Genomic DNA, 9,599 nt, shown 5'->3' with positions numbered 1-9,599 from the left:
TATTACCTTTTCAATCAAGTAGAACATGCATGCAACTAACCTATTACTATGCAATTTATCTTATTCTACAAAAGAAAAACTAACTAAATATCCTATTTTATTGGTGTTAGGGAAGAGAAATTACCTTCAGAAGTCAGGTACTGACCGACCTCCCCACACTTAAGGCTTTGCACCATCCTCGGTGCCATCTGTCAGGAACAAAGGTGGGCTGGTAGTAGTATCTCCACAGTCGGGACCGTCATGGTCTCTGTGCTGGTAAAGAAAGTGGAGTCCGGGGTGTCTGAGTCCTTGAATTTACCCATAATCAGCTCCTTGAGGTATGTGAATCGGTACTTGTTACGGCGCTCTCTAAGCTTTGCTTTCTGTTCCTGCCGATCCAACCTTTCAAGTAACTGATGGAGCAGTTGATTTGTTGTAGGTGCTTGTGGTGTTGAAGGAGGAATGTCTTCAGCTGGTTCAGTAGGCTGGCTTGTAGTGGCTGCTGGAGGCCTGATATATTTCCCGTTAGGGCAATACTGATCATCCCGTGGAAGCATGGCTTTGGTGTCCCCAGCTCTGTAGGAGACTCCGGCTACTGAGACAAGAACTGAGACCAGGGTGGGAAAAGATAAGTTGCCCACAATTTGTACGTGTCCCATAGCATTCCGGATGTGTCTTGGTAGGTTCAGAGGTTTATCTGTAAGGATGCACCATAGTAGAACGGCCATGTCTGAAGTGAAGGAGGACTCGTGAGTGCTTGGAAAGACGTAATGGGACATAATCTGTGCCCATACGCGAGCCTCCAAGGTAAGGGCAGAAGCCAATATTCCCTTAGGACGGGAACGATGGTATCCGTAGATCCATCTGCTGTCAGGTTGTGCGATAACTCTGAGAATGGCGTCCTAGTCAAATTGGTATGTCTGGCACTTGAGTGAGGCTTTTTGAAATGCGTCCAGTCCTTCTGGAGCAGGGGGAAGATCTAAAGCTCATTGAATGGCCTCTTCTGTAATGGGGACTTGCTTCTGACGGACATAGACAGACTACAGGGTTGGCAGGGGGAAATTGGAGTAGAACTCAACTACCCAGGAAAGATTAACCTGCCTTTGCTGTCTTTGTAGGAAACCCCATTGTCTTCGTTTAATTTGCGGCTCAACAAAGGTAGCAATATTAGGCGGGAGGATAAGAAGGTATTCGTTGTTGTAACTCCGTTCTGCCAGGATAGGGAACATCTGCTCACAGTAGCAATTGGGAAATCGCGCAGTGTCCTTTGCTGGGAAGGCTTTCTCTTTTTCATCAACCTTTATAATCCTCTTAATTCTTTTTATTGAGGGCTTTACTGCAGTTGAAGAAGGCTCAATCACTAATGCTCTTTTTGTTCCTCTCCTTGCTGGTGGTTTGGGCGTAGCTTTCTCTTTTCCTTTCTTGGTGGCCATCCTGAAAAGGGAAAAAAGAAAGTAACTTTGAATTCAAAGGGATAGAGTAAGGAAGAGGATGGTATAGGTGATAATCAATGCACAGGAAAGAAGGATGTCGTTAACACATGGTCATGACTACATGTGAAAAGTTCATCAAATGAAATAAAGTAAGTGCATTTTTTTGGTAATTAGATGCAAGATATTTATTGGCATGCTAGCAAAGGCATGAGTAGCATAGATCAAGCATTAATTACTTAAATATGTTATCACTCATAACAAACTAGCCATCACGTTTGTATTGACAATTATCTTCAATGAATAAAATATGAAAGGGGTTTTGTGAAAAACAGGCATTAGAATAGTAGAATGGAATAATCTAGAAAAATGCATAATGCCATATGGGCTTTTTCACAAACACATAGCATGCATGATGAATAAGCTATTGAAATTATAAATTAAACATGCAAGCAACCCTTAAAAATTAATATATAATTGCCAAACAATTTTGCAACAATCCACAAGCATATAATAAGAAACAATGACCCAAATAAATTACTAACACCAATTAAAAGAAAAAGAAAGAAAAAGAAAACACGGATAATGAAAGTAAAAAGAAAAGAAAAGAAGAAAACATAAAAATAAGAAGGATAATAGAAAAGTAAGGAAGGAAGAAGGAAGAAATAAGGAAGGAAAAGAAAAAGTAGGATTTAGGGAAGAGAAAGATAAGATATTTTGGCAGAATAGGTTAAGCTGGGCGGCGCAAGCGACGCGAACGCGTGGGGTACGCGTTCGCGCGGATGGCGCTTAGAGGAGTCGACGCGGTCGCGTCGGTCACGCGGTCGCGTCAGTCACGCGGATGCGTGACTCGTTTTGTGCTACTGGCACGAGGGCAGCCTCGCACTCGCACAACTCTCTGTTTGAAACCTTGTTTTGCCAAATTTTTGGGTGACGCGGTCGCGTGGTTGATGCGATCGCATGGGTGGCCAATATTGGGGGATGACGCGGATGCGTGGGGCATGCGTTCGCGTGGTAGGGACTGTGCATCCAGTGCCAGTCCAGCACCACTCCAGCACAACTTTCGGCCATGCACCTTTTTGATGTCGATTTTCAGGTCACGCGTTCGCGTGCGTGACGCGGACACGTGGGAGGCAATTCTCCCACATGACGCAGACGCGTCGATGATGCTGTCGTATGGGGTGATTAGTGCCAAAAGCACGCCTCCAGCCACACTCTCGGGTGACTTTCTGTTCGATTTCTTATTCTTTCTGAGCCACCTGCGACGCAGACGCGTCAGTGATGCGGTCGCGTCGCGCGCGAAATTTTTTTTTTTTTAAAGAAAAATATGCAAATGCAGATGCAAACAAAATATGCTAATAAAGAGAAGAGTTATTAAAAAAGAAAACTAAGAGTAAATAAAGGAACAATCATACCATGGTGGGTTGTCTCCCACCCAGCACTTTGCTTTAACGTCCGTAAGTTGGACGCTCCACTAGCTTAGTCTTCGGCTATGGGTGGATCCTCCAAGAGGAAGATCTCGAGCTCCTTGTATTTCTTTATCTTCTCGCCATGATATAGCTTTAAATGATGTCCATTAACTTTGATGAATTCAGAGCTTGAAGGATAACTTAGGTGAAAAACTCCGTACGGCTCAGCCTTCTCTACTCTATATGGACCTTCTTATCTTGATCTCAACTTTCCTGGCATGAGCCTCAGTCTAGATTTGTAAAGGAGGACTAAGTCCCCAGGTTGGAACTCTTTCCTCTTGATGTGCTGATCATGTATAGCCTTCATCTTTTCCTTGTACAGCCTTGAGTTCTCATAAGCTTCTAGGCGAAGGCTTTGTAATTCTTGCAGTTGCAACTTCCTTTCAGCTCTGGCTGTCTCAAATCCCATGTTGCACTCCTTTACTGCTCAAAAGGCTTTGTGCTCTACTTCAACTGGGAGATGACAGGCTTTTCCATAAACTAAGCGGAAGGGACTCATCCCAATGGGTGTCTTGTATGCTGTTCTGTATGCCCAAAGTGCGTCTTGTAGCCTGGTGCTCCAGTCTCTTCTATGAGGTTTGACTATCTTCTGCAATATGCGCTTTATCTCTCTGTTAGACACCTCGGCTTGCCCATTAGTCTGAGGATGGTAGGCTGTTGCTACTTTATGAATTATCCCATGCTTCTTCAGTAATTCTGTTATTCTCCTGTTACAAAAATCGGTGCCTTGATCGCTCACGATTGCTCGTGGTGATCCAAAGCAACAAATAATATGGTTTCTAACAAAGGAAACAACAGTGTTAGCATCATCAGTGCGGGTAGGAATTACTTCCACCCATTTAGAAACGTAATCCACCACTAACAATATATAAAAATAACCATTAGAATTTGGAAATGGACCCATGAAGTCAATGCCCCAAACATCAAAAATTTCACAGAAAAGCATAATTTGTTGAGGCATCTCATCCCTCTTGGATATATTACCAAATTTTTGGCATGGGAAACAAGATTTACAAAATTCAGCAGCGTCTCTAAAAAGAGTAGGCCACAAGAATCCACAGTCTAAGATTTTTCTAGCTGTTCTTTGAGGGCCAAAATGTCCTCCACTCTCAGATGAGTGGCAGGCCTCTAAAATGGACTGGAATTCTGATTGAGGCACACACCGCCTAATTACCTGGTCAGCACCACATCTCCATAAATACGGGTCATCCCATATATAATATTTAGACTCGCTTTTCAGCTTGTCTCTTTGATGCTTAGTAAAGTTTGGAGAAAAAGTGCGGCTAACTAGATAGTTAGATACAGGTGCATACCAAGGGACTACCTCAGCTACTTCTTGTAGGTTATCAAAACGGAAATTATCAGCTATAGGAGTGGAGTTAACCTTAATGTGCTCAAGGCGACTCAAGTGGTCTGCCACTAGATTCTGGTTACCACTCCTATCCTTAATTTCTAAATCAAATTCTTGTAGTAGCAGTATCCAATGTATAAGCCTTGGTTTGGATTCCATTTTAGCTAATAAACACTTTAGAGCTGCGTGGTCCGAGTACACTACTACTTTTGTACCAAGTAAATAGGCCCGGAATTTATCCAGATCAAAAATAATAGCAAGAAGCTCTTTTTCAGTAGTAGTGTAATTAGACTGAGCGGTGTCTAAAGTCTTAGATGCATAAGCAATTACAAAGGGGTCCTTACCTTCACGCTGAGCCAGCGCTGCTCCTACTGCATGGTTGGAAGCATCGCACATGATCTCAAATGGCTGGCTCCAGTCAGGTCCTCTCACAATTGGAGCTTGAGTTAGGGCAGTCTTCAGCTTATCAAATGCGTGTTTGCAATCCTCACTGAACTCGAACTCAATATCTTTCTGCAGTAGTCTGGATAAGGGAAGTGCTACCTTACTAAAGTCCTTAATGAATCTCCGGTAAAAAACTGCGTGGCCAAGGAACGAACGGACTTCCCTCACAGAGGAGGGGTAAGGTAAACTAGAAATAACATCCACCTTTGCTGGATCTACAGAAATGCCAGTATTGGACACAACATGTCCTAGTACAATACCTTGTCTTACCATAAAGTGACATTTTTTAAAATTCAATACAAGGTTTGTACTGACACATATATCTAATACTCTAGATAAACTGTCCAAGCAAAGATTAAAGGAATCACCATAAATGCTAAAATCATCCATAAAAACCTCCATACAGTCCTCAATAAGATCAGAGAAAAGACTCATCATACACCTTTGGAAAGTAGCTAGTGCATTGCACAAGCCAAAGGGTATTCTCTTATAAGCATAAGTCCCAAAAAGACATGTGAAAGTGGTCTTCTCCTGATCTTCAGGAGCTATATGAATCTGGAAATAGCCTGTGTAACCATCTAAAAAGCAATAATGTAATTTACCTGACAGGAAATCCAGCATTTGATCAATGAATGGAAGAGGATAGTGATCCTTACGAGTGGCCTAGTTTAGGCGCCTGTAATCAATGCAGACCCTCCAGGCGTTCTGTACTCTGGTTGCTATGAGCTCTCCATGCTCATTCTTCACTGTAGTGACTCCAGACTTCTTGGGCACCACTTGTATTGGGCTTACCCATTCACTGTCTGAGATGGCGTAGATGATATCTGCCTCCAGTAGTCTGGTCATTTTCTTCTTGACAACCTCTAAGATAGTGGGGTTCAGTCTTCTCTGGGGTTGACGAACAGGCCTTGCTCCCTCTTCTAAAAATATCCTGTGTTTACAAACTTGAGGGTTGATGCCTACTATGCCTGCGAAACTCCTCCCAATTGCCTTCTTGTGCCTCCTCAGCACACTAAGTAACTACTCTTCTTGTTGAGAAGTGAGTTCCCTTGCAATGATAACTGGAAACTTCTGCTTGTCCTCAAGGTAAGCATATTTGATGTGTGGAGGGAGGGGTTTTAATTCTAACTTCTGCTCATAGCCAGGCTCTGGATTGTCTGGAGCTGGTGACAATGGTAAAGTACTTTTATTGTCCTCAGAAAGTATCCCCACACTCGGACCTTGTCCTATGTACTTCTCTTCGAACTCCTCCTGGTGAACTTCAGCCACGGTTTTGATGCACGGAAACTTGTCCCTTAATAAATCTCCCTCGACAAGTATACCGAATTGTCGTCAAGTAAAAACTCATAGTAGAGTGAGGTCGAATCCCACAGGGATTGATTGGTCAAGCAACTTTAATTGGAAGAATGTTCTAGTTGAGCTACGCAGAAACTGAGTTGAGAATTGCAGAAAATTAAATGGCGGGAAAGTAAATAGCAGAAAATAAATGACGGGAAGTAAATTGCAGAATCTTAAATGGGAAAGGGAAGTTTAGCATGAAAGAAAATGGCATAAAGTAAAGAGAATGGGTAAGATCAGAAATGGGGAATTCATTGGGCTTAGGAGATGTTGCATTCTCCGGATCAAGTTCTTTTTTATCTCTTCCTCAATCAATGCATTCATTGATCTCCTTGGCAATCTTAAGTGATTGAATTCCAATTCCTTGGTAATTCAATCTCTCAAATCAGATCAATAGCCAATTCCTTGGTCTAATTGCTCATGAGAAGAGATGAAGTATGGTCACTGATTATACCACATGTATTTCCAAATCAAAGTATTGGGAGAATTATATGTCACCATATCCGCCCAAACCCCAATTTGGTCCAACATGAGAAAACATTTCTAGCATGATCTCTTCATCCCTTTTCCAAGGTTCAGAAGAGATCCAAGTATGAATAGCTTCTTTTCCAAGATAACTACTCAATTGGATGAAGATTGAAAGCTTTCTAGTAAAATCAAGAGAAAAGAAAGAAGAAGAATAATGAAAACTATTATTGATCCATCAAATTACAACAGAGCTCCCTAACCCAATGAAAGGGGTTTAGTTGTTCATAGCTCTGGGAATGGAAAGCAAAGATGGAGAGTACATTCTGAAAGTTAAACTAAAAGTGCAGAGAAAGTAAAATACAGAGAGTAATTCTAATAATGCTAAAAGCTCCTTTCTAGTTCAAAGCTCTCCCTATTTATACTATTCTTCTGATCTTCTAGTTGGCTCTTCAAGTCTTGGATATGGGCCTTTGGATCTTGAGTTGAAGCAGTTATCTTCTTCAGTGGGCTCAGCTTTACTTGCAGAGAAAGTGTGAAGTACGCAAGGACTTTAGCTTAGGGCGTTAGTGGTGTTAACATTAAGTGAAAATGTGGGGTTGAGAACGTTAGTGACAATCACCTTTTTCACTAACGTTCCTAACCCAAAGTGGTCCACGTTAACTTCAACATTAGTGGCACTAACGTGACCACTAACGTTGACCCTTGGCCCTTCGGAAACATTACTGGGGTTTACCTTTTTCAACAATGTTGAGAGTACCCCTTTCTCCCTACGTTAGAGTTCACGTTAGAATAGTTAACGTGGCCTTTAACGTAGGCTTGCCAAATCTTCGAGAGCGTTAGTGACACTTACCTTTGTCACTAACGTTTCAGAATGCCCCTACTTCCCACGTTAGAGTTCACGTTAACTAGGTTAACGTGACTTCTAACGTGGTATTGATAGCCATCTCCAACGTTAGTGACAAAGGTGAGTGTCACTAACGTTGGCTCATCATCCCTCTTCTCCACGTTAGCTTCCACGTTAATGTAATTAACTTGGCAACTAACATGGCTCATAGTGGCTCAATCCAACATTAGTGACAAAGGTGAGTGTCACTAATGTTGGTGATTCTTGCTCTTTCCACGTTAGAGTCCACGTTAACTAGGTTAACGTGGCTTTTAACGTAGCCAATATGGGCTTAGTCCAGCATTAGTGACAAAGGTGAGTGTCACTAACGTTGGCATCATCTTCTTCTTCCATGTTAGAGCTCACGTTAACTAAGTTAACGTGGCTCTTAACGTGGCCAATTGCCCCTTTTGGAACGTTAGTGGCACTTACTTTTACCACTAACGTTGGAGTTCTACTTCTCTTCCACGTTAGCTTCCACGTTAACATAGTTAATGTGGCAACTGACGTGGGCTATGATGGCTCACGAAGGAGTTATTGGCAATCACTTTTCTCATTAACATTGCAAGCTAGCCTTCATTCCACGTTAGTGGTCACGTTAGCTAGATGATGAGCGGATAATTTATACGCTTTTTGGCATTGTTTTTAGTATGTTTTTAGTAGAATCTAGTTACTTTTAGGGATGTTTTAATTAGTTTTTATGTTAAATTCACATTTCTGGACTTTACTATGAGTTTGTGTGTTTTTCTGTGATTTCAGGTATTTTCTGGCTGAAATTGAGGGACTTGAGCAAAAATCAGATTCAGAGGTTGAAGAAGGACTGCTGATGCTGTTGGATTCTGACCTCCCTACACCCAAAATGGATTTTCTGGAGCTACAGAACTCAAAATGGTGCTCTTCCAATTGCGTTGAAAAGTAGACATCTAGTGCTTTCCAGAAATATATAATAGTCCATACTTTGCCCAAGTTTAGATGACGCAAACTGGCGTTCAATGCCAGCTCTCTTCCCAATTCTGGCGTCCAGCGCCAGAAACAAGTTGCAAAGTGGAGTTCAACGCCCAAACTGGCACAAAAGCTGGCGTTCAACTCCAAGAATGACCCCTCCACGTGAAGACTTCAAGCTCAGCCCAAGCACACACCAAGTGGGCCCCAGAAGTGGATTTATGCATCAATTACTTACTTCTGTAAACCCTAGTAGCTAGTTTATTATAAATAAGACCTTTTACTATTGTATTAGGCATCTTTGGATCTTGGAACATCTTTGGACGCCTGGTTCTTAGATCAGAGGGGCTGGCCATTCAGCCATGCCTGGACCTTTCACTTATGTATTTTTAACGATAGAGTTTCTACACTCCATAGATTAAGGTGTGGAGCTCTGCTGTTCCTCAAAGATTAATGCAAAGTACTACTGTTTTCTATTCAATTCATCTTGTTTCGCTTCTAAGATATTCATTCGCACTTCAACCTGAATGTGATGAACGTGACAATCATCATCATTCCTTATGAACGCGTGCCTGACAACCACTTCCGTTCTACCTTAGATTGAATGAGTATCTCTTAGATCTCTTAATCGGAATCTTCGTGGTGTACGCTAGAATGATGGCGGCATTCAAGAGAATTCGGAAAGTCTAAACCTTGTCTGTGGTATTCCGAGTAGGATTCAATGATTGAATGACTGTGACGAGCTTCAAACTCGCTAGTGCTGGGCATAGTGACAGACGCAAAAGGAGGGTGAATCCTATTCCAGCATGATCGGGAACCTCAGATGATTAGCCGTGCCGTGACAGGGCATCTTGGACCATTTTCACAAGAGGAGGGGATGTAACCATTGACAACGGTGATGCCCTTGCATAAAGCCAGCCATGGAAAGGAGTAAGACTGATTGGATGAAGACAGTGGGAAAGTAGATATTCAGAGGAACAAAAGCATCTCTACATGCTTATCTGAAATTCTCACCAATGAATTACATAAGTGTTTCTATCCCTATTTTCTGTTTAATTAGTATCATTTTCGAAAACCCCATTACTATTTTATATCTGCCTGACTGAGATTTACAAGGTGACCATAGCTTGCTTCATACCAACAATCTCCGTGGGATTCGACCCTTACTCACATAAGGTATTACTTGGACGACCCAGTGCACTTGCTGGTTAGTTATGCGAAGTTGTGAAGATATGTTTAGACCATGGTTTTGTGCATCCATTTTTGGTGCCATCGCCAGGGAATCAATTTCGAAC

Source organism: Arachis ipaensis, chromosome B9, assembly GCF_059453495.1.
Source record: "Arachis ipaensis isolate K30076 ecotype BB chromosome B9, ASM5945349v1, whole genome shotgun sequence".
Lineage (NCBI taxonomy): Eukaryota > Viridiplantae > Streptophyta > Magnoliopsida > Fabales > Fabaceae > Arachis > Arachis ipaensis.
Note: the sequence above shows the minus strand (reverse complement) of the source record.